Source organism: Pseudonaja textilis, chromosome 1 (assembly GCF_049901715.1).
Source record: "Pseudonaja textilis isolate UNSWEBS1 chromosome 1, rPseTex1.2, whole genome shotgun sequence".
NCBI lineage: Eukaryota > Metazoa > Chordata > Lepidosauria > Squamata > Elapidae > Pseudonaja > Pseudonaja textilis.
The window spans coordinates 245,698,743-245,724,993 of record NC_141990.1 but is presented as its reverse complement, the minus strand read 5'-3'; the positions used below and the strand labels follow the sequence as shown (position 1 = coordinate 245,724,993).

Sequence of the window (26,251 nt, the reverse complement as noted above, 5' to 3'; positions counted from 1 at the left end):
CTGAACGCTTCTTCTCGGGGAGTCGAAGGGAGAATCCAGTCCCACCCTGTATTCTTCTGGTCGGAGTAGGGAGGAAATGTTTTTTTCTCCCAGTATCAGATAGGCTGTTAGAAGACGAGGAGCAACTGGATTCACTTCGACGTTCAGAACTGGGGACCTTTACCAGGGGGTGTATCCTCAGTTTTTCAACTCGGTCTGCAGAGCTATGAGACTAGAGACTAGAGAATCCTGGATTCTCCCTTCGGCTCCCTGAGAAGAAGCATTCAGGTAGGAGGACCAGCGCCCCTTTCTGGCTTTTGAATGGCCTCCAGAGCCCAGGGGAGGCTGTTTTCGCCCTCCCAGAGGCCCAAGGGAAGCCTCCGGACCCTTGAGAAGGTGAAAAACGGCCCTCCTGGAAGTTCTGGTAGTCCATGCCCACCATGACCACACCCATCCAGCAACTGGGCAGCAAACTGGTTGCTAGGATTTTTGAATCCCACCTTTGGTCCTATTACACACTGTGAGCCCCAAACCTGGGCATGCAATCAGATCTTTAGAAACTTGTGAAAGGCCAGAAGGGTCAGGGCCATCCTCCAGAGGGGGAATGTTCTATAGGATGGGTACTATGGCAGAAAGGACACAACTTTGGGGCCCCATCTGTTGACATTCCTTAACTAACAGGACTTGAAGCATTCCCATCCTGCCTGCCGAGTGCTGACTGATGCTTAATCGGACATCTACCACCTGTCTTGTACCTACACATCTGTTTTTTCCTCCCTAAATGCAGAACCCTACATTTCTTGTTACTGAACTGCATTTCGTTGGATAAGGCCCAATGTTCAAGTTTGCCTGTTGTTTTGAATTTTGAACCTGTCTTCTAAATTCCTATATCCCCCAGCATTTGGTTGTCTGCAAATTTGATGAACCTTCCTTCTATCCCCTCCTCTAAGTCACTATAAAAGTGGGAAAGAGCACTGGACAGACCCTGAGGTAATCCAGCACATAGATTCCTCCATGTTGATATAAATGCATTAAGGACCGAGTGCTAGCTAGCTAAATTTGCTCAACCTTCTACCAATCCATCTGTAAGTGGGACCATCTATATAATTTTGTTCCATGTTATCAAGAAGGTTATGGTCAACCTTGTTAAACAACTTACTGAGGTCTGAGCATAGTACACTGTTTCCTAAGTTGTTTTGTAAAAAAAAAAAAAAGATTTGTCTGCACAAGTGTTTCTATCAAATTCATCCTGGCTTCTAGTAATCTGTTTTTCCTTTCTGAGTCTTTCAAACTAACTGCATGTTGATCTTTTCTACAATTCCCTTACGTATTGATGTCAGGATGACTGGTCTGGCTTTTTCTGTCTTTGTTTTTTTAATCCTGTTTTTAAAGATTGAAGAACAACATTAGCTCTTCGTCAGTTTTCTGGCACTTTCTTTGTATTTCAGGAGTCCTTAAAAAATTTGGACAATGTTTCTGAAATCACAGCTGCCAGTCCTTTTAGCACTCTGGGATACAATCCATCTGGGCCCACTTGAGCAAATGTATTCAAGGCAGTTAGGAAATCTCGTACCAGTTCCTTACCTCTTTTAATCTGTATTTCTCTTATACACCTCCTCTCTCCCCATAGTAATGCTTTGATAGATTAGATCATTTTTCCCCAGTTATTGGCTTTACTTAATTTATATGACCATTTTTTTCTTTTGTGAAAAGGCATACAAAATAGAAAATAAGCAGTTTAGCCTCTTGTTGCCTGATAGCAAATGATCACCTTCTCCAATCAGTGACCTGACTGCTTCCTGTTTCTCTCCTTCTACATATACCCAAAGGACTTTTATTTGTTACATCTGGAATTCATTTCTAGCCTCTGATTATTTTGATTTTTAGTTTTTCTGGTGCCATCCTCAGAGATTCAGACTGTTTTTTTGATACTTTTTCTTTCCCAGTTTATCAGCTTATCTTCTATAGTTTATCTGTAATCTTAATAGTTTTATTGGATACCTCCCATTTTATTTTGTTTTCTGTATTTTTTGTGCTCAGGCTTTTAAGTATCCCATTTTTCAGAATTTTCCATTTTTCCTAAACATTTTCCTCCTTCACGATGCTATACTTTTCAGGTGCTTTCTGCAAGGTACCATGTTATAATATTGGCTGCTGTAATTAAAAGTATTGGAAATGCCAAAGTTGATTTAAAAAGACTTAAGTCAAGTGGCTGGTATAGTAATTGCCTTCTGTGTGTATATGATGTGTCTGAATTTAAAATACTTAATACAGTTTTTCAACAACCCCACAACATTTTATAAAGTTAAAAAGACTAAAAAATTCCACTTTGCAAAAAATAGGGAGGGGAATGACAGATGTAGAAAATGAATTATAGCGTGGGGATGTGAAAGATTTTTGTAGAGTTATGCAATGAAGTTAATTAAAAAAGGAAGTATTTCTTCCCACATCACACAATTAGCTTATGTAATTTGTTATGCTAGCCTTTGCTATATGAATTTAGCAGAGATTAAGTTTCAAAACTTCATTGAAGATGTGATTTGGAAAAGTAATGAAATAGGAAAATGCTTTTAAAAGCTTTTTTTAGTTCCCTCCATTTTTTTTTCTGTTTCTCTCAAAGGTATTTTATATATCTAGCTAGATTTATTGTCTATAACAGCTTTATATAATAGCTGCTATATTTAATATATTTCCAAATATTAATTTCTCTAGTTGTTATACTATCTTTAGAAGTAAAAAAAGTTAACTAGAAAGAAGACTAGCGCATTAGGCAGCCCCTAAATCAGTGATGGCGAACCTTTTTGTTATGGTGTGCTGAAAGTGCGTGTGTGCCGGCACCCACAATGCAATGAGCCCTTCCCCCCCGTGCATAGGTGCACAACACCCCGGCCCTACATCCTTACCTGCATTGCGCATGCGTGTGCTTTCCAGCTGATTTGAGGCTCCCTCTAGAGGCTCGAGGGAAGTCTCTGCAGCCCCGAGAGGCCGAAAAATGGGCCTTCCGGAAATACTGGAAATGCCCATTTTCAGCCTCCAGAGGGTCTCTGGAGCCAGGGGGAGCCTGTTTTCGCCCCCCCCCCCGGATGCTCAAGAGAAGCCTCTACAGCCTTTGGAGGCCAAAAAACAGGTCCATTTCAGCACTTCTGGTATTTCTGGAAGGCCCATTTTTAAGCTTCCCGAGGCTGCAGAGGCTTTTTTCGAGCCTTCCAGCAGGGCAAGAATGACCTCCTCCGAGCTCCAGAGGCCATCCGGAGGCTGAAAACAGACACTTCCAGTATTTCTGTAAGGCCTGTTTTTTGGCTTCCCAGGTGGCAGAGGCTTCCCACTGGGAGGTCGAAAATGGCCTCAAATGGGCCAAAAATTAGCTGGGAGGTGCATGAATGCGCAGTGCAGGTAAGTTTGGCTGGAGCTCGTGTGCCTGCACAAATGGCTCTGCATTCCACCTGTGGTACGTGTGCCATGGATTTGCCATCACGGCTCTAAATCTTTGCCATTACACTGTAGTCACTCAAGATCAAAATAAGTAATAATAAGTAGCAAAACACAATTTTTCTCTGTGATTTTCACTATGCTTTAATTAAAATGAAAATAAAAGCTGCTAGTCTTATTATTTCTCTATTTTGTATTCCCAGAATTCCCAAAGACCCCTCTCTAAAGGTTCATTTTAGTTCCTTCCAAACCAAGGATGTTCCTCAAAGGACGTTTCCCCCACAATGTATGGCTTTTGATTGCATAAAGTTGCTCATTCCTTGATCTTTAGAACATAATAAAAGATCTATTATACGCCTCTAGGTGTATATCTTAAAAAAACTGCAGCTTGTATTAGACTAAATTTATCTTGCCCTGAATATCTGTACTCTATTATGTTTTGTATTGTGCGGCAAATAACTATGGCTGATGGGTACAGGATACTTTGTGTACTTGAAAAATTTGTTGCAGGCAGTTCTGTTGAGTAGTGCATATATGATTTATGCTCACTTAAAAAACTATTTATTAAAGATACCAAGATTGGGAAAACAGTATTCTTGGGATTCCCTCCTCCCAGTAACATTCAAACACATCCCTCTAATTTTTTATATTTTAATTATCTGGCCCTTCACATTGCTAGTTGAGTTCATCTCTTTATTGTAAATAAATCATTATAAAAAGATACGAAGCTTCAGTCAGCTTTTAAATACCAGTATTGAAGCAACACTACTTTAGTAATTTTCTCTAAATTGCATTAGTTCGGAACAGCTTTATGTCTCAAGTGGTTATAATCAACTATTATTTTTGGAAGAAGAGAAAACTTATTAACCTTTAAGGAAAGTAATGTATTATATTTATGAGTGGGAATCAGTCAGCAGTAGTTAAATTAGTATCACTGTTCTGCTTAAAGAGAAAAAAAATACTCTGGGAACCTCTGAGGCATGAATTTTGAGCTCATATATCTAAGATTAAGCAACTACAAAAAGGATAAAACTCTTATAAATTAGTGTGTAAACTTGCTGTGGCTATTTAACATGAAGATAATTAATATTATTTAAACATCAATGCGTTTTTTTCCCCTGTGGAGTTGGCTTTTTAGAAGCTTGGGGGATTAAAAAGGAGCAAGATTAATTCTTGCTTAATGGCCTAGAATATTGTTTTGAGTAATTGATTTTAGTCTGTTGTATAAATCTAGCCATTTTAACGTGTTGAATAAGCACTGGTTTACAATACTCTAAACCTAGCCAACAACATAATGGTTAATCTATTTATACAAATCACTAGACAGAAACCAGCAAAACACTTTCCCAGGTCCAAATGATAGGACAGTGTTTTTTAATATAGTTTGCTTAATATGAAGGAGTAGACTTCCACAGTAGCCATGCAGTCTTGGAAACAAACATGACTTCTTAATGAGTTGCAATAGTATTGAGTTTACCATTCCATTTATTTTGAACTAAAGGTAATGGATCCAAGACCATAACTTTAATTTAAATAGGAATATTTTAGTGAATGAAACAAGAAAATAATCTTTGATATGAGCTTTTATCATCCATGCTGTGCCGAGAGTCCAGGATGGGTTGGACTCCTCCCTGTGATGTCATAGAGGTGAGTCTGCCTCTATATAAAAGCCAGCCCCTAGCTGGATCCCCAGCTTTGACTCAGCTCCTTTTGTCGATTGAGCTTGTGTCTTTGGAAGCAGTCAGAGAGTTCTTAGTACCAGCAGCTAGGGACAAAAAGAAGATCAGTCTTCTTGCACAGCTTCCAAAGATCGGAGGAGCTGTGCCTCCAAGAGAGCGGGGACCCGCTCTCCTGCAGCGCCGAGGATTTGATGCTGCCCATGAGCTCCAGGGAGGCTGTAAGTATGGGGAGTGTCTGGCAAGCTTCCTTTGCAGCTCTCCACAGCAAAATCACCGAGATCAGAGTGGCTGATTAAGCGACTCCCAGCTGGGATAGTTTATTGCGGCCGTTTTTTCACTAGATTTCGTTGCTCAGGGCTCATGTGCGAGCGGCCATTTTATGAGTCATTGGCCATAACACATGTGGCGGGTGGCCATTTTTAATTGGCCCAACCACAGGAGCACCAACTCAGCATTAAGCCTTTTGTTTGCTCCGAATCAAGGCCTTCCAGTAGATAGCACAAATACAAGGGTTGCTTCCAGCACCTCTTGTGCTGTGCCTATTTCCACCATGGAAGAAGACAGGGCCCAGGCAGAACTTTCGGGTCTAGAAGACCATAGCCCTCAGGCCTCCAAGAGAAAGAGAAGGAGGCAACAAACTAAATCTGTGCAGAGAGAGGCTGCTGTCAAATCAGGGCCAAGGTCCTGGCGCCCAAGAAAATCTCCAAGGCCAAACTCGGGGCCGAAAAGAGGAGGCATGCTGCCTTGGAGAGGCAGTTTGACAAGACCCTGGAGCAAATGAGAGGGCAATTGCAACAAGCTTCCCATTCTGGAGAATTACAGGTTTGCCCATAGGGTATCTTGGGTGGGGGGGGAAGTAGCTCCCTCTACCAGCCACCTCCAATCTTGGCCCCCAAGACTTAAGTAGATCTGGGCCCAATTTTAAACAGGCCCCTTGGAGTCTCCCTCAGGGTCAGATCATCCAGGGTGGCTTGTGGCCTAGGCCTGAAGTTACCTTTACCCCCACTGCTGCAGGCCTTCGCCCAGCTGACCCGCTCACAGGCAGCAGACTCAATGAGATTTGAGATGTTGTCTCTGTAGCCATCAGGCAAGGCCTAGCAGAAGGGTTTAAACAGCTGCTTCACGCTTTGGGGGGGGGGACAGGCCCTATTCCCTGCCTACTCACAGTTGATTCCACCACAACAAAGGGGGTACCTTAGACATCAGGAGTATAGCGGTCCTTCTACCCACTCAGAGTGGAGAGATTATGAAGAGAGAGATTATACCAACCTTTCTGTCACTCCTGGGTCTGAGCAAGAGGAAGGAGCGATCAGGGACCCAAATTTATCAGATTAGGAGGAACTTTGGCCTGAACACCCCCCTCTCAGCTGTGGTCTTTAAACCTGCCTTATTTAAACCTCTCCTTCACAAGGCACTGGTCACCTCCCAATGGACCCCTGAGGAAGTGGCACCTGAACCACAAGGGGATTCATCTGGCCACGGGACTCCCTCTTCTCCAAGCCAGTCATCCATACAGAGGTTCTCCCATCTCTGTTGTTTCTCAACCTGGTTAAAGAGCAGTGTGCCTCTCCTGCTGCAGGGCCTCATCCCTCGTCTAATGATAGGCGATTCTACAATGCGGCCCCTCCTTGACAAGTGCTCTTGTGGTGCCTTCTGTTGATGCTTCAGTTGTAGCCTTGTTCTTCTCGTCGGGCACCCCTACAGAACCAGAGGACGTGCTCAAGGCCGAGACAAACGATCTAAGCAGATGCTCAAGCGCAACCACCAGGCTTCAACCTGGGCTGTCCGGGCCTCGACTGCAGCATCGTTCTTCACAAGGGTTTCTCTCTGCTGGCTTCATCAACTGCAAGATCGGCTACTACCTACAGATTTCAGATCGCACCAGGATCTGAACAAAATTATTGCAGCAGCAGAATTGATGGCAGATGCCACCCTCAACTCGGCCAAGTTCACCTCCAGAGCCATGGCCTCCTCGGTTGCAGTGAGATGGCTCCTTTGACTATGAAATCGGCAGTTTGACTCTCGCCGAAAGTGAAAGCTGGCTTAGGCTCCCTGTGCAGGTGAAAAGCTTTTTGGCAACGCCCTAGAACCCTATTTCATCAAAACCAGGGACAAGAGGAAGATTCTTCAATGGGAAAGAGAGCAGACTACCGCCCAGCTCTGTACTTCCATCCATCTTCTTTCCGGGCTGAGCCTACTTCTTGTTTTTCCTGACCCCAGAGGGCATACCCCCCTCGCCAAGAGGCATCTGGCAGACAACAGAATATGGGTAAATGGTCCTGTCGTGGAGGAGGTCGTTCATTCCGATGCTCCAAGTAATGCCCCATTCTCCCCCCCCTCGGAGGTCATTTGGCCTTCTTCACCCAGATGGGAGGAGTCAACTTTGGATGCCTGGGGATGCAGTATGGTGAAGTTGGATTACAGCTGGAGTTCCTCTTGCCACCCCCAATTTTTTTTGTGAACTGTCCTGTTTCTCAGGATAGTTCGAAATGGGCCCTTATGGAATCGGCCATCCAACACCTGGTGGACATAAGGGCCATTCAACTGGTTCCAGTGGATCAATGAGGGCTTGGCCTTTATTCTTGGCTCTTCGTGGTCCAAAAGCATCAGGGGATGGAGGGCCATTCTCGACCTCAAGTTTTTGAACGAGTTTATCCCATACAAGCGGTTTAAAATGCAGACCCTGCACTCGATCCTAGAGAGCATTTGGGAGGGTGACCTCCTCTCCTCCATTGACCTCACAGAGGCTTACATCCATATCCTCATCTGGCCCCATCACCACCAGTTTCTTCATTTCTGTTATCAGAACGTCTACTTCCAGTACCGAGCCCTTCCTTTTGGGCTCTTGTTGGCTCCAAGGATCTTCACCAAGGTTCTGGTGGCATTGGTATCTTCACTTCGGGCTGTTCCAGTGAGAATCCAATGTTACCTGGACGACATCTTGATTCAGTCAACATCCTTCACTCCACATATCGAGACCTCCTAACTACACTACAGTGCCTATAAGACTGCGGGTTTTCTATCAACTCCAAGAAAAGCCATCTCTCTCCCACGACCCAGTTACTCCACCTGGGCACGGTCATCAATAGGTCCCTGTGCCAAGTCTTTCTGTCTCCAGATCATGGGGAAAGCCTCAACAAGACCATCCGTCAGATTCAACAACACATTGTCCCCTTGTCTCTGCTGTCCAAACTACTGGGAAAAATGATCTCCTGCATTGGCATCGTCCTATGGGCATGACTCCATTCTCGATCTCTTCAATGGTTCCTGCAGGAACCAGCCACCTCTTCCAGGGTCCGGGTTCCACCACAGATCCTTCGCTCTTTCAAGTGATGGCAATCTCCGGCAATTAGGAGGGGCCATCCATTCAAGGAACCGGAGAGAATTCTGCTCACCACAGATGCCAGACTCCAGGGTTGGGGCGCCCATCTAGTCAGCAATATAGCCCAAGGGAGTTAGTCTTGGGTGGACAGGACCTGCCCCATAAATTGGCTGGAGCTCAGAGCCATCTTTCTGGCACTGAAACATTTCAGGACCTTGGTGACAGGGTCACACATGTTGATGATGACGGACAATGTGGCTGCAAAGGCACACATCAACCAACAAGGGGGGACAAGGTCCAGGGCCCTGCTGAGGGAAGCCGAACATCTGGGACGGTAGGCGGAGAGGCACCTGTTTTCCATCAGAGTGGACCACATCTCTGGGGTTAACAACTCCCAAGCCTACTGGCTGAGTCGGAGCAAGATTGACCATGCAGAGTGGAGCCTCCATCCTTCCTTATTCAGGGATCTTTCTCTCTTCTTTGGGGTTCCAGCAGTAGATCTTTTTGCCATTCCCAAAACACTCAGGTAAACAGGTTTTTCACCAGATTTCCTTTTCAGGGAGCAGAGGGGACCAATGTGCTTTGGAGCAGATGGCCCCTAGGTTTCCTCTACGCCTTTCCCCCTCTTCCCATCATTCTTGCAGTCATTTGGAAGATGTTGGAGGAACAGGTGGAGCTAATTCTCCTGGCCTCTTATTGGCCTAGGAGACCCTGGTTTGTGGATCTGATAAACTTGTCTGTAGTCACACTGTGGAGGATCCCAGCCAACAGAATCTCCCTGCATCAGGGAGCCCTACTCCATCCGGACCTGTAGTGGTTCAGATTGATCATGTGGCACTTGAGAGGCAACATGTCAGGGAGGCCAACCTTCCTGATAAGGTTATCCACACTGTCCAGGCTTCTCATAAACCCTCTACAACGTGCATCTATGATGCCACCTGGAAAGCGTTCTGTACCTGGTGCTTGAGGGATAACCTTAATCCCACCTCAGCTTCTGTAGCAGAAGTGTTGCTCTTCCTTTAAAATGGGCTAGAAAAGGGGCTTGCACCTAATACCCTGCGCCGCCAGGAAGCAGCCCTTTTATCAGTTTTGTCCTGGGTTACATATCCTTGCCTGTCTTATCATCCATCGGTCCATAGGCTTTTAAAAGGGGCTTTGAACCTCCATTCCCATGTGGTCTATAGGTAACCCTTGTGGGATCTCCCGAAGGTGCTTCAGGATCTGATGGAGCCTCCATTTGAACCCCTCAGGTCGGTGTTACTTCAATTCTTGACCCTTAAGGTGGTTTTTATCATGGCAATTACTTCAGCCAGGAGGGTGTCTGACCTGGCGGCTCTCTCAGTCAGACGGGATCTCTGTACCTTTCATGAGAACAGGGTTGTTCTTCATTTAGATCCCTCATTTATCCCAAAAATTAATACCTGGTTCCATCAGTCAAAGGACATTGTGTTGCCAGATTTCTGCCCCCAGCCACACCACAAGTTGGAGTGCAAGTGGCACATGTTAGATATCAGGAGAGCACTTCAAATATACATGAAGCGTACTGCAGCATTTAGAAAAACTGAAGTTATGTTTGTGTCCTTTTCTCCATCTTCCTTGGGGAACAAGGCCTCTTCCCCCACTTTGAGTAGATGGATTAAGGGGTGTATTTCCAATGCCTCCAAGACTTTGGCTTTCTCAGTGCCCAAAAACTTGACGGCTCACTCCACCAGAAGTGCCGCGACTTCTGCTGCCTGGGCTACTCAGGCATCTCTTGAAGAAATTTGCAGAGTGGCTGGCTACATGGGCATCTCCGTTGCCCTTCATCAGACACTATCGACTGGACTCTTGCCTCTGCTAATGCAGCTTTCGGCAGACAGGTGCTCCAGAGGGTGGTCCCACAATTGGTGTAAGCAAACCGGACAATGGCCCTCCTGTGGACATGTAGGCTTTAGTATGTCCCATCTTGGACTCTCGATGCAGCGTGGATGAGAATGGGCATTGGTATAATTGTCCTTTCTATCTATTCTGCAAGAGAGTCCAGCCACACCCTTATTGCATCCGGTTCTGGTAAGGTATGATTGTTCTGTTTTTTAGCTTCCAGAGAAACACACTAAAGTCTGTCAAGTATCTTTGCCAAAGTTGGGAATCCAGCTAGGGGCTGACTTTTTATGTAGAGGCAGATTCAGCTCTATGGCATCACAGGGAAGAGTCTAACCCATCCTGGACTCTCTTGCAGTGTAGATAGAAAGGACGTTTTCAGATAATTATGCAAACACCCATTTCTCCACATTATCATCACCATTCAATTTTTTGCTAAGGATGGACAAATTTCTTATAAGTTGTCATGAAAGAACTCCATCCTCTGTCTCTTCATTCAGGTCTTGACAGTCCTCTCCATCTTTTCCTTTGAGATGGAGATGTCCACAAAGGTATTCCTTCAGGTTGGGGAAAAAGTAAAAGTACATGGCACCAAGTCTGGATTGCATAGCAGATGAAATGATGGCGTGATCCACATTCACAATTGCATTTTTGGTGGTTTATGAGGTGTGAATCTAGCATTCTCATGTTGCAGTCAACATTTCATTCTTGTGCTTCTGTATTCTGCTTAATTCTTTCAATGTGGCATAGGTGCAAAACATATCAGGACATGGTTGAACAAGTAAAGTGTAGAGTTCTTTTGTGACGACTTTAAGACACTCATTTTTGATAGAATATGCATAGATAGCAAATGGTGGTGATTATATAGAGAAGTACATATAAGGAACGGGGGATGCTCATTTCAAGGATTTTCCTGTTTCATTTATTAAACTATTCCTATTTAAACTAAAGTTATTGAGGTAGATACATTACTTTTCATTTAACCCTCACACTTGTTCACTATAACATGTAGGAACTTCTGTCTTCATTTGAGAATTTAACTAAAACTTATAAATTGGCAGTCTAAAGTTAATAATGCAAAAGTTAAAACGATTTGAAATCAGTATTTAGCAGCTAGAGAGTAAGCAAGGAGAATTTCCAAGATATAATTTATAGGTTGAGATTTCTAAAGATCACAACTATATTTACATTGTATAACTGTGTTTGGTATATTTATATTGTTGGCTACATTTTCTAATTTTCTTGTAATAGTTCAGATTATCAGTTGTGATTTATTTAAGCAGAAAATGCCTGATATCCAGCTCCATTTATCTCTAGTTGAGCCAGGCCAGGTACTCCTGGTTAATTGTTAATATGACTGCATCACTTGCCCTTATAGACTGAGAAGCGAAGCAGTGATCTTAAGGTGGTCATCAGTTTCATGTTTGAACCACATTTGGCTATGATTGGTTAGGAAAATAGCTTAATATGTTGAACAGGCATTAGGTGGAGGATATGGAATTATGAGTAAATACTTTATATGTCCATTTATAGTCATAGCAATAGTAAGATGATCATTACTCTGAGCTATGTATGCTGCATGAGCTATTCTACCTCTCATAAGCTAATATTCTATTTTCAGCCATGATGGTAAAAGCTTAATATGATAACATAAATTTCAGCTTTTGTATATGAGGTGGTTGTACCAGGCTATCTTTTGCCTATAGTAGTAACATTTTTTGAGGAACAGTTCTTGCTTTGTAGTTGAATATGGTTTCTATATTGTTGTGTTAGTATTAGAAATCGATATTCCATATTCAGAAATTTAATTTAGGTTTGATTCAAGTCAATGTGGGGCATTAAAGAAATAACTCAGAAATTTAATTAATTGACTCTCCCATTCCTCCATCAATTTCAACAGAGCTTGAAGCCTTATGGCAGTGTTTCTCAGTCTTGGGAACCTTAAGTTGTGTGGGCATGCTGGCTAGGGAATTCTGGGAGTTGAAGTCCACAACAACCTAAAGTTTCTAAGGTTGAGAAATGCTGCTTTAAGATCATGTTAATTCCATTTGAGAACGTTTGGCAAACTACATTGGATTTGTTATTACTCATGAGATCAGAAGATAGGTATATAACTTATATTAACCATTTTTACAAATAATTTGTTGTTATTCCTTCAGATCTCTTTTTTCTCTTTGGCAAAATTCATTTTCTTAAAATGTCATATGAGTAGGTGGGTAGTCTGTTCGCTGTAATGAATTGTCTCCTATATTGATAAAGGATCTGTTTATTATTATTATTTAAATTCTTTAGCCTACTTGCTTATTGTTAACAAAGCAGTTCTTTTTTTATTAATCCAAAAGCACGTCCACTCAATTAACAAAGTAAAAACAAAGAAAATGATATATCAGTTAGATTGCTGGATTCCCTATTACAGATTCACAAACTGTGAACAATGAATTTATTCAAGCATTGTGACTCTTTTCAGAATAAATATTGATAATAAAAATATTGAAATAATAATGATTATTTATTACATTTGTATACCGCCTGACTCTCAGTTATTTTAGGCAGTTCACAGTAATTGAAGAAATTACAGTAAATCAAATTAATTTTTAAAAAAGATGGATAATGCAAAAGAAGATGGAATGAAGCAAGGGTTCTCAATCTCCATTGCTAAAGGCTTGGGTGAAGAACCATGACTTCGTTGCTCTTCTGAACAACAGCAGAGCCAGGACATGCAGAGACCTCATTCTGGAAGGCAGGCACTTCTATATAGATGTGATGTCCTGAAATATGGTATTGTAATCACAGGAACCCAACCTTGCAAGATCAGAGTGGTAGTATGGGAGACACGTGGTCCCTCAAGTCGCCAGGCCCTAGGCCATGTAGGATTTTATAGGTGACAACCCAGCCTTTGAATTTTATTCAGAAGCAAGCTGGCTAATTTTGAAAGAAAATCCAGAGCTATTTGGAAAAAGAATTTGATTGTAAAATCATTTCATTGTTATTTTTTGTGTGGGTAGTAGTTATTTAAAAGTGTAATCTTGTTCTGTCTTTTTCCCAGAAGTTTGAAACTGCAGAACTAGGAATAAATGCAAGTGTTTGTATCCATGCACAGTTGACTTTCAGATCTCTTAAACTTTTGCAATAAAACAGCAACTTAGCCTCATTTGTTTTCATTCTTCCCTTTCTCTGTATCTTTACAAAGCCTATCCTCTGAAAAGGCACTCTTTTTTTTTGAAAATTTGATTGATTTTTGAAAACAAACATAAACAAACAAAACATAAAACATAAAAACATCTTTTTTGAAAGCAGCATAATCCCGGATTACATCTCTTCGTACAGACACAAATTCAAGTTCATGCTCGTTTGTATATTCCATTCCATATCTTGTTACTATTCTACATTTTTGATATAGCTTCTCCCCTCTTTTAACTTTCTTAATTTTGTTTTATTTATTTCATCTCAATTCAAATCATTATATTTATATTCTTTGTCTGTCCTGTTTCAACTGTCTACTATCTTTTCTCATTAAACAAAATTTCTCCTGTAATCACTGATTGGAGTATGACGCCTTTATATCTTTCCCCTAAAATTATAACACTTAATATAATACATAACTTCCGTTCAGATTCTGCTTGGTACTTTCTAAAACTACACACTGTATTTTTATAAAAAGAAAAAATTATAAATGTATAATATAATTAGAACAACAATCCATACCAATTCAATTCTATCATTAATATTAATATTCATTTAAATCTTAACATTTTACACATTACTTTTCAGATAAATATCATACTTCTATGGGAACACTTATAAACTTTCCATAGTTCCCCCCCACTTCACTTATATTTTATAAAACATTGAGTAATTAAAACGTTCCTGTTCCTTCCTAATTCAATTCTCTCATTTATTTTATTTCATTTATATTGTTCACAAAACTTTCACTAAATTACACCATTTTATCCCTCTTTTTAATCATATGTTGTTTCCAATTTTCTAACATTATTTCTATTACAAATATAACAATACCATCTTATGTACCTTCACAGAATCCCTTTTTCAGTTAGATTTTCACCCATTGTCTCTGAATAGGTCCTGTTTCTTTACATCTTGCTCCAAACCTTTGTAACTTATCTTCCTTTCCTTCTTCCCTTGAAAAGGCACTCTTGAGTAGCAGCATACACTTATGGAAAGGTAAAGCTTTCCCCGTTTCAACATGCTTTATAGTAATAGAACAAAATGTGTAACTTTCATAAGCACTGAAGTCACTTGGTATCTCTGTTTAACATACAAGATCTGCAGTGTACCTAAGAGTCAGAAATAATAGGTTTCTGGTTTTGGACTTCCCCGAAAACGGACCGCTGACCATGATTGTCCATGGCTTTGGTCCATGCTTCTTTGTCTGAGAGCCCCAATTGGGTAGATCTGGGGCAGAAGCCGCCTTCTAGGGGCGGCGGAGGAAGGGGAGACCATCAGCTGGGTAGAGGAGGTTCGCAAAACACTTCCCTGGCTTGGCAAAGTTCCCTCCCGAAGACGTCTGAAGCGGTGGTCTAAAATGGCCACCCTGAAGGGGAAGGGTAAACTGGAATAAAATTGTGCAGGAGAGAGAAAGGAGTGGACAGCAGTAGAAATGGACATTATAATCAAATGAAAGGTACCCAAGGATTAATCTTTCAGAATTTTTTAAAAAAGGACTTTAAGTGGTGAAGAGAAAGGAGAAAAAAAAGGGGTGTGAATTGTTTTTTGACAGCGGTGGGGCTTTGAACCGGAAAAGATAGAAGCTGGAAGAAAAAAATTATTTAACTAATTTGGATTAATTGGATTTGATTATTTTTTTTTTGAAAACTGTGGTTTTAAAAGCCCCGAACAGAGAGGGAAAAAACAGGGTGAAGATTTGTTATGATAAAGAGTGCCATCTAATGGTTAAAGTTAATTTGTTTTGTTACTAAAAGATTCTGCTTCTAAAAAATCTTAAGGCACATTGATACAATATAATAGGATCTTTGAAAAATTAAAACTTTGAAACAAAGAGAAAAGTAGAAAGATTCTGCCCTGGGATTAATTTTTGATTTTGGCTGGATTTGGATTTGGACTAGTTATGAACTCAAAATTCTCCTCGGAGCTGCTCAGAGCATCCAGTAGTGGGATGTGCTCCAGTCTCTGCACTCATAGGCTGAGCTTGAATGGAGGAACGCTCCTCCTCCTACACGTGACTCCTCCATAGCATTCCCCAGTTTTTGCTCAGCCTCGTGCGAGACAGGCAGTACATTGACGAGTTCCTTGGACGATTGAGGAATTCTCTATTCTGGTTCAATTTTGTTCGTTTACAGGTTGGATTGTTTCTCTCTCTCCCTTAGCCCTGTGCAATTGTCTAATCTGAACTTCTATTTACCCCAGGGAAGCGTTTTTACGCCCCAGAGGGTGGCAAAGGGGAGGGTTAGCAGTGCCTTTGCACTGTCCCCCATAGCCAAAACTCCGTACCCTGCCGTTTCTTTCTTGCCGCTTCGTTTTCCCTTCATTTTCTGCTAGCGGCTTGAATTGCCTTCATTTGAATCATTCCTTTAATTCCCCCCCACACCGAACGCCGCCTTGACAGGGAAGAGATAATCTCTCCCTTTCCTGCCCCTCTCATTGTTTTTCAAGCCTTGGCTTGTCCTTGGGGAGGAAAATCTGCTGCTGAGAGGCCCCGAATCCCTCGCGTCGTAGGCGTCCGCCATTTTGGGAGCCTCCTCATGGCCGGGCACCATTTTGTTTGTCAGTGTTCCTCTGCGGTGCAAACTTAGCTCAACGATACAGGACCCATAGACCTGTTTCAGAGCTTTTTCACCTCATATAGCCATACTTGGCACTTGAGGCTGATCTATTTATTTCAAGAGTTGTTGGCTTATCCCACAGCTTGACTCAGCAGGCGCAGTAGTAGCAGCAACATCACCCGCCCAGTTTCGCCTGGGAAGGAAGCTGCTGGAGGCCCTAGTTCCTCTTCTTATTAGGCCTCAGGCGTTCATATTTGGCTGATTGGACCACCTACTTATTTTATTTTTTTATTGGCATCAAACCTCTGTTATCTTTGGAACAAAGAGCTAATTGTATATCGCCAAGATAACGATTTTATCACTCTCCTGAGCAGTACAATACCTTTATTATCAGAGTAATATTACTGCAGTACATCTCAGTTTTCATATTCTATACCCATATATATATATATATATATATATATATATATATATATACACATAATAAAAAAAATTTAATATAAAAAAAATCCAAAAGGGGGACATGAAATAATTATTAGGGCACCTGGCCTTGTTGCAGGTCGGTCCCTAGGTGTGCCAACTGCCTCAAATTGACTCTTATCATATCCTGCAATTACTTATTACTTATTGAAATGGCAGATGGTAATTCTTCCAGAGGACCTTCTTTGAAGGCCAAAGCCAAAACCCATCATTTGCGCAGGCAGGCTAAGGAGACCTCCAAAGCCTCCCAGAGGGATGCCTTAAGATGCCACAAGGCACTGAAAAAAGAGATTGACAGATGCACCAGAGAGTCATGTACAGGGCCTCCGGTCCTCCCACCCTCCTCTCCCTCTCCCTCTGCTCACCCCCCCTCTAGATTATTCCTCCTTATCCAGGCACAGCTCGCCCTCACAGGGTCAACAGGCTCCAGCTCCTGGAACACCGGCTAGACGGGCACCTGAAGCCACCTTCACCCCTACAGCCGCTGGCCTACGCCAAGAGGACTCACTCATAGGCGAGGTTCCAGAGAAAGTGAGATCCTGGATGGAGTTGGCTATCCACCAAGGGATCGCAGAAGGACTCCAGCAGATAACCAGGCCCGGTCTCTACCCGATGGCCCCTGACCACGAATCTCAATCTGTAAGATCCTTGTCCAGATCGGAACTACCCCATGGTCAGGTACACTTGCAGAGGGACATCCCTCTTACAGAACGGGAGGAGGAGGAAGAGGAAGGGAGTCTGGATCAATTCAGAGAAGATGAAGATTTCGATTTGGGGTCTATGCAGTACAGCGAGCCCCTATTGTAGGCGGAGCCATTGGAAGGGGAGATGTCCAAGGACGAGGGTCTCACCTCCGATCAGCCTGCCTTTGTGGGCTTATTCAAGCCAAACTTATATAAGTCCCTACTATGCAAGGCCAAGAATATCTCAGGCCTAAATATGCAGTCACCCTCTAACCTCCCTCCTGCAGTCCCGGAGGGGCCAGATGACTCTATCTTTAAACAGCCCGTGGTGGAGGCCGAGGTCATCCCAACTCCACCCATTTTCTCTGATCTGGTGTCAAAACAGCTGGCCTCTGCAGGGGCGCCTCCAGCCCCGTCTGGCCATGATAAGAGATTTTTCAATCTGGACCCAGAATTCTCTAAACTACTGAGTACCCCTGAGGTTGACGAACCCATAGTGGGCCTAGCCTCCTCCTCAACCCCCAGTGACGCTCTGGAGGCCCTGAAACCAGAAGACAAGCGGGCCGAGCTGGCCTTGCGCCGGGCACACCAATCTGATGCCTGGGCCATTAGATCGGCTACGGCCGCATCTTTCTTCACAAGGTCATCGATTCAATGGCTCTGCCAGCTCAAACAACACGTCCCTGCATCCAACGTCAGGGCGCACCAGGACATCGCTAAGCTCACGCCTGCAGCAGAGTTCTCGGCTGACACCACTTACCATTCAGTCAGATTCTCCACCAGAGCAATCACATCACACGTCACAGCCCGTCGTCTGCTCTGGCTGAGACATTGGCAGGCAGATGTTAAGAACAAGGTCAAATTGGCTTCCACTCCCATTGCGGGAGGCAAATTATTTGGCCTGGCTCTAGACCCCTTACTGATTGAGAGCCGGAGTAAGAAAAAATTTCTCCCCTCTCTCATGCAGAGATCAGAACCCAGAACCTCACAGCCCTTTCGGAGAGGGTCCTTTTGGCCCTTCTACCAGACTCCTTTCTCACCCAGGTACCAAAGACCCCCATCCTTTAGGTCGGCCCAACCCCAGGATCGTGCCGATTCGGGCAACAGGAATAGAAGGGGCGGCAGTTACAAAAGGCCCTTTCGGGGATCAGGAAGCAGACCCTTCCGGCGCCCAAGATAGGCCACGACACTCCCTTCCCATTGGCGGGCGTCTTAAATATTTCACCGGTCAATGGGAGTCCTCTACCTCTGATGCCTGGGTCAGAGACACCATTAGATTCAGTCTTGCCCTTGAGTTTCAGTCCACACACCCCGACTTCTTCATGGCATCTCCTCTTTCCAGAGACCACACCAAGCGTAATCTAATGGATTCCGCTGTCCAGTATCTCCTTGACATAAAAGCCATCCAACCCATCCCGTCCACACAACGAGGGCGGGGTTTTTACTCTCACCTGTTTGTGGTCCCAAAACATTTGGGGGGGGGGGTGGAGGGCAATATTAGATTTAAAACGACTCAATCGCTACCTGAACCACCGCAAATTTAAGATGCATACGTTACAATCCATTCTCCTGGGAACCAGACAAGGGGACTGGCTCACGTCCATAGACTTGTCAGAGGTGTACTTGCACATTGCAATTCAGCCTTCCCATTACAAATTCCTAAGATTTTGTTATAATAAACATCACTTTCAATATGTGGCCCTTTCCTTTGGATTAGCCTCGACCCCCAGGACCTTTACACTAGCGGCCCATCTTAGGAACTTCCCTGTGCGTCTCCATTGCTATCTGGACGACATCCTCATCCTGTCCCCCTCTAAACATCAAGCAGAGAGGGACACCCGAATTACCCTAGCTGCTCTCCAAGAGCATGGGTTTCTTATAAACTGGAAAAAGAGCCAATTATCTCCATCTACCCGTATAACCCATCTGGGCACGGTGATTGACATGGTGAAAGGGATGGTTTTCCTGTCCTCGGAAAGACTCTTCAGTATCAAAAAATCTGTTAGAGAGATCAGGCGATCTAAAAGGGTGTCTCTACTAGATTTGTCAAAGTTATTAGAAAAAATGGTTTCATGCGTTTCTATTGTTCCCTGGGCCCGTTTTACACACCAGATTCCTGCAGTGGTTCCTGCTTCCGTACCAAAGATCTGGCAGAAGCAACTCAAAACACATGGTCAGGGTACCTCCAAAGGTCCTCACGTCCCTCCTCTGGTGGGCCAAACTGGCTATCAACAAAGGCCATTACTTCAAGGAGCCCCAAAGGCTCACTCTTACCACAGATGCCAGTCTATTTGGATGGGGCGCTCACGTTCAATCACTCACATCCCAGGGCAGATGGCCGGCAACAGAGCAATTATGCAGCATAAACTGGTTGGAACTTCACGCTGTACACCTGGCCCTGTGCAGCTTCCTCCCCCAGGTACGCGGACGACACATTCTTATCCTAACAGACAATGTGACAGCCAAGGCACACATAAACAGGCAGGGAGGCACACAATCAATATGATTAATGAGGGAGGCCAAGCGCCTCTGCCGTTGGGCGGAGAGCAATCTCCTTTCCATCAGGGCGGAACATATCTTGGGAGTATCAAATACCCAAGCAGACTGGTTAAGCAGGGCCACCATAGACCAGTCAGAGTGGCGCCTCCACCCGTCACTGTTCAGGGAGGCGGCAACAATCTTCAGGCAACCGGTAGTGGACCTTTTTGCATCCCCACTCAATGCTCAGCTCCCGAGATTCTTCTCAAGGTACCCATCCCAAGGGGTGGAGAATCACAACTCGTTACGCTGCGCCTGGCCCACAGGGCTCCTGTACGCATTCCCCCCACTAACTCTAGTGCCCAGGGTTATCCAGAAGTTGCTACACGAGAAAGCGGAGCTGCTTCTGGTGACCCCTTACTGGCCCAGACAGCCATGGTTTGCGGACCTCCGCAACCACTCAGTGCCCCCCCTGAGGATCCCACCAGACAGGATCTCACTGTCTCAGGGACCCCTTCTGCATCCGGATCCTCAATGGCTCCAATTAGCCGTCTGGAGGTTGAGCGGGACCGCTTGAAGAGAGAAAATTTCTCTAGCCAGGTCATTGACACTATTTTAGCTGCCAGACGGCCCTTAACCATTTGAATCTACAATGCCACATGGTCCATTTTCTGTAAATGGTGTCACAAATCCCAAATTAACCCACTCTCTCCTTCTGTTGCTCAAATTTTGGACTTCCTTCAGGAGGGACTCAGTAAAGGGCTATCCCCTAATAAATTGAAACAACAGGTTGCAGTGTTAACAACTGTAATTTCCTGCGACGGCGTTGGTTCCCTTTCTCATCACCCCCGTATTCAGGCCTTCCTTAGAGGAGCCACTAATTTACACCCTCCAACTGTACACCGGTACCCTGGGACCTTAACAAAGTTCTTATTTCACTCACTAAACACCCCTTTGAACCCTTAAGGGAGTCAACCCTCCAGTTTTTGACATTTAAGGTAGTGTACCTTGTAGCCATTACATCCGCCCATTGGATATCAGAAATCGCAGCCTTACCCATTAGAAGTGACCTCTGCGTATTTCATGCTGATCGGGTGGTTCTCCAGCCCGACCCCACCTTTTTGTCCAAAGTCAATTCAGCCTTTCACAGAGCGCAGGAACTCATTCTTCCAAACTTTTGTCCCAGGCCTTCGCGGGAAAGGGAAAGACAATGGCACAAACTTGATTTGAGACGCGGTCTGCAAATTTACATCAAGCACACACAGCCCTTTAGGAAATCGGAGGCCTTATTCCTTTCCTTTCAGCCCAAGACGCTGGGTCACAAAGTGTCACCGTCCACAATAGGCCGCTGGATCAGAGCAGCAATAACTAGGTCATACCTGTCACAAGCCCTGCAAGTGCCCAGTGGTATAACAGCTCATTCCACTAGAAGTGCGGCTACTTCAGCAGCTTGGGCCACTCAGGCATCAATAACTGAAATCTGCTGGGCATCCCCGTCACCTTTTATCAGACACTACGAGATTGATGTGTTTGCCTCGGCAGAGGCCTCCTTTGGTAGACGAGTCCTACAATGGGTCCTCAGAGACCCTGAGGAGATTCTGGACCAGACGGAGTCCCTCCCGTAGGACAGGCCAAGCTTTGGCATGTCCCATTACTGGATGCTCTTCGCAGCTCCGAGGAGAAGGGGCGTTGGTTCTTACCTGATACGCCCGTTCTCTTTGAGCTGCGAAGAGCATCCAGCCCCACCCAAATTTCACCGTCTAATGGGGGATCTTGTTTCGGCCAGTGAACCATTAGGTAGTTAGGATGAGATCAAGGTTTTTTTCTTCTCATCTTCGCAAAACTGGGGAACGCTATGGAGGAGTCACGTGGAGGAGGAGGAGTGTTCCTCAATTCAAACTCAGCCTATGAATGCAGAGACTGGAGCACCTCCCACTACTGGGTGCTCACGGGCATATCAGGTAAGAACCAACTCCCCTTTGAGAGGAATAAAACAAAAGCTGACTGTTGGAAACTAACTTCATAGACACTGTTTGGATTAAATTACTAGACAAAAATTTGTAAAATGGTAATATCTCTGGAATTAAAAATGGAACTCAGAAACATGAAAGAAACATTACAAGAACAAGGTGAACCACTGGCTTATACTTTAAAATTCTTGGAAAACGAGATCTTAGAATATGAACAGCAAAGACAAAAGATGGAAGATGAGGTGGAGCTGACTACAGAAGAGGCCATTTTTAACTATCATTGGGAACAAAGAACTCTGAAAAGAAGGAGGAGAAGAATGGGAAATAAAAATATGAGACATAAGAAGTTAAATAAAAAAGGGAATATCTGTAACATGAATCTGGGCACTAAATTCGAGAATATTATCACAACAATTTACAATACCCAACAAGCCAATATACTAATTAATGGTGAACAAACAGGCCCACTAAGCATTGAAAAGGGCGTTAGACAGGGTTGCCCTCTCTCACCCCTCTTATTTATATTTGCTTTAGAATCATTGTTAACGCAGATAAGACAAAATCCTGAAATTCAAGGGTAAGGGTCAAGGCAGAGGAATATAAATTACAGGCGTTTGCAGACGATATGGTTTTCTTCCTAGAGGATCCCATGGAGAAAGGACATAATCTAATAAAAGAACTAGAACAATATGGTTCAGTAGCAGGACTAAAGATCAACAGAAATAAGACGAAATTACTGACTAAAAATCTAACAGAGAACCAGAGGAAAGAATTAGAAAAAACCATGGGGATACAGGCAACAAAAAGGTCAAATATTTAGGCATATGGTTAACACCACATAGTAAATCACTCAAAGAGAATAATTATGATAAACTGTTACAGCAAATTAAGAAAGATCTAGAATCCTGGAATAAGTTGCAGCTTTCTTTACTGGGCAGGATTGCCACAATCAAAATGAACATTTTAACAAAACTCCTTTACTTATTCCAGACAATCCCAATAAAATTACCAAAATTTTTTTTTGATGATATAAATAAGGTAACTCTTAAATTTATTTGGCAAGGGAAAAAGCTAGAATCAGTATTAAGGCCTTACAAGATGCAAAAGTAGAGGTGGGCTAGCGCTTCCAAACTGGGAATTATATTATTGGGCAGCCAACTTACTATGGTTAAAAGACTGGGTCAATTTACGGAATAAAAGAACTCTAGCCTTGGAAGGGCACGACCTTCAGAGAGGATGGCACGCATTTCTATGGGATGTGGGGAAAACTAAACAGGCGTACTTTCATAGACATCTTATTAGAGATTCACTATTAACTAATTGGAAAAAATATGTAAAAAAACATTATTTAAAAATTCGATTTGGCTTTCAACAATGGAGGCAATGGTTCATCCCAACAATTTGGATATAACAAAAATGACTAAATATAAAGATTTATTAGATCCTTTAGGGAAACTAAGAACTCGACAGGACTTACAGGAACAGGGATTTAAAATTGATCAGTGGTTATATATACAAATCCATAGTAGATACAAACAAGATATCAAAGAGTTTGGAATTTATAGCAAATTACAACACCTAGATAAAATCTTATTAGGATCAAATAAAAGAATATTTCTAAATTTTATAAATATTTATTGGAGGTAGAATTAGAGCAAGAGATAGTGAAAGGGAACATGATAATGTGGAGTAGGAATATTGGAAGAAGCATTACATTAACAGAATGGGAAAAGATCTGGAATAGAATCATTAAGATTACGAAATCTGCGGCGTACAAAGAAAATATGTATAAAATGTTATATAGATGGCACTTACCCCTTCGAGGTTAGCGAAAATGAACCCAAACTCTAGTCCAAAATGTTGGAAATGTAAAAACATAGAGGGAACCTACTTTCATATGTGGTGGACCTGTAAAGAAGCCCAGAAATACTGGCAAAAAATTAGAAAATGGCTGGAGGAGATAACCAAAGATCAAATTGAATACAAACCAGAGTTCTTCCTACTAGGGATCTCTGATAAACATTTTCCTAAAAAGACGAAATACATAATAATTCATATTCTAACTGCGGCCAGATTAGCATTTGCCCAGTGCTGGAAATCATCCCGTTTACCTACAGATCAATTGGTCATTCAGAAAATATGTGACTGCGCAGAAATGGACAATTTAACCATAGCTCTTAAAAATAAAGAGTCTTCAGCATTTGATAATAATTGGAATGCATGGTATAATTGGTTATATCAGAGATAAACTGTTCAATGAGCATAAATAAGCATAAATATCCATAAATAGCGATAAGATGTGTATATTTAAAGTAAGGTAGGAGAATTGGATCTTGTAGACTGTCAAAAAGAATATTTGTCTGGTTTTAACGTATTTTCTTTTTTCTTCCGTCTCTTTGTTTTTTTGTTTTTTTTCCCTCTTTTATACTTCTTCTTCTCCTTTTTCTCTCCCTGTTTCTTATGTAATGTTGTTATGTTATTTTTTTAATTGTAAATTCAATAAAATTTATATGAAAAAAAAAAAGGGAATATCTGTAAAATTAAAAAAGGTAAACAGAAACAGCAGAAAATTGAAGGGTGGAAGGAAGCTATAAATAAGGAGGGGGATAAAAACTGGAGTGGCAGAAAAAAGGGGGAAATGAAAGGGAAAAGATGGGAGAAGAAGCAGGATTTGGAAACAAGGAAATATGGGAATTTTTTTAAAAATGAAAAGGAATTGTTTATTTAGAATGCATAAAGACAATGGCTAACTAATATTTTAAAAGGGGATTCTGCAAGGTGAGAAGTTATGAATATTGAAATTGTAAATATGAATTTAAGAAGGGGAAAAACTTGCAGAATCTGATTTATATTTGCTATGTAGTTTTTTATAAAATATGTTTATTGAAAGTTTCAAAAAATATATATTTTAAAAATATGAGAAACGTTCTCAGATTTTTGCAATGTTTTCATAGCAGTGCACATTTTTTAAGTGTCAATGACATTTGTTACAAGTAAATGTATTACTTACTTCCTAGATCCTTACTTTTTTTTGGTTATTATTACAATTATAATACAATATTTAATTAATTATATTACTTTACATATATACATAGCTATATATTTATCCTTATTTTCATTTTCCCTTGTTTTTTGTTTAAACAGTTTCACTAAACATTTTAACCTACTTTTTATACAACCATTTGTACCATATATTCCAGGTTGTAAAAAACTCCCCCCCTTCCTTATTTTTTAATAACATGGTTAGTCTAACCATTTCTGCACATTGGTGGATTTTATTAGTTATTGCCAGGTCTGTGGGTGTCATTGTTGATTTCCAGTTTTGGGCAAACACTATCCTTGCTGCTGTAATGATATGTGATATCAGATGCTGGTGTTTTCTGCTCCATGTCGGTTCTGTCATTCCAAGTAAAAAAGTTTATGTAGTTTTAAAAGGGTTATTAATTTCAATTTTCTAGGTAATAAAGGTTAAATATCCATTGAGATTAAAAGGGGAGATAATTAGTGAATATGTAAAATTTAAGGTGGCACGCTTAAAATTGGTAATTTAAGAGGAAAACTAATTTTATAGAATGATTGATTAAATTAGATTTTATGAATGCATGTAATAATATGTGATGAAATATGCAAATATGACAGTTAAAAGTAATAAAGTTTAACAATTATGAAGATATGTGAAATATAAGTGAATTAAAGAGGCAAACATTTTGAATAATACAATAAAGTAGAAAATGTATAAAAGTATTGTTAGGATAAGAAGTTGAAGATAAAAATTGAATATGTAATCATGGTGATATTTTTATGTAAAGATGAACCTGTAATCACACTGTTCATTAAAAAGAGATGTTTTTAAAATGTGGAAAACTGAAATAAAACTTGTTTTTTAAAAAAGAAAAGAAATAATCCTCCCAGTTTACTATCCAAAATGTAAACTATAATCTTTGAAACATACCTTTACTTCCAAAAAAAAAAAAAAAAGCTTGCAGGATCATTCAATTCATACAATATGCTATTTACCTACCATTGTATCATTCATACAGATTGGTACAGACAAAGAAATATAAAGGTGTTGGGTTGAAACTTTTTTTGTATTGTGTTAGGAACAAATAGATACTCCTTTGTACTGCTATCTTTATATTAGAATGATGAATATCCTTTAAATTCTTACGTATATTCTCGTAAGAAACTAGTGGAAAAAGAATTTTGAAGGCCAAAGAGGAGTCTCTTGATTTAGGAGGCCAATTCAAGAGTTTGGGTTGGATGATGCATGTTTAAGGCCATCTGTATAGAATCATAAGTTGGGAAGAATCAAAGAGTTTATTTATTACTGTGGTGATAAAGCCATGTAGTTTAATTGCTGATTGATTTCCATTATTGAATTACTCTGGAAAAACAAAGTTTCTTTTATATACATTAGTCACAATGAAAGTTATTGGCAAAAACTTGCCAATAAATCTTCTCCACATTTGTGACATTGATTTACATAGGTTCTGCTCTTATAGTTTCGTAGTAGCTATTTGCTATTAGCACTGTGCTGTAACTTTTGAAAGTTACTTTTACTTAAAGTTAGCTGAGTGGTAAACATTCAAAATCTGTTTTGGTACACTGTATATTTTCTCTAAAGCAGAGA

The 26,251-nt window shown here is 41.8% G+C and overlaps 1 protein-coding gene across 6 annotated transcripts in view; it reads left to right on the top strand.

Moving 5' to 3' along the window:
- The window catches only part of HIPK3 (homeodomain interacting protein kinase 3), a 94,142-nt gene that overhangs the window by 21,583 nt on the left and 46,308 nt on the right, over positions 1–26,251 (top strand). The gene's annotated exons all lie outside the window — the stretch shown is intronic.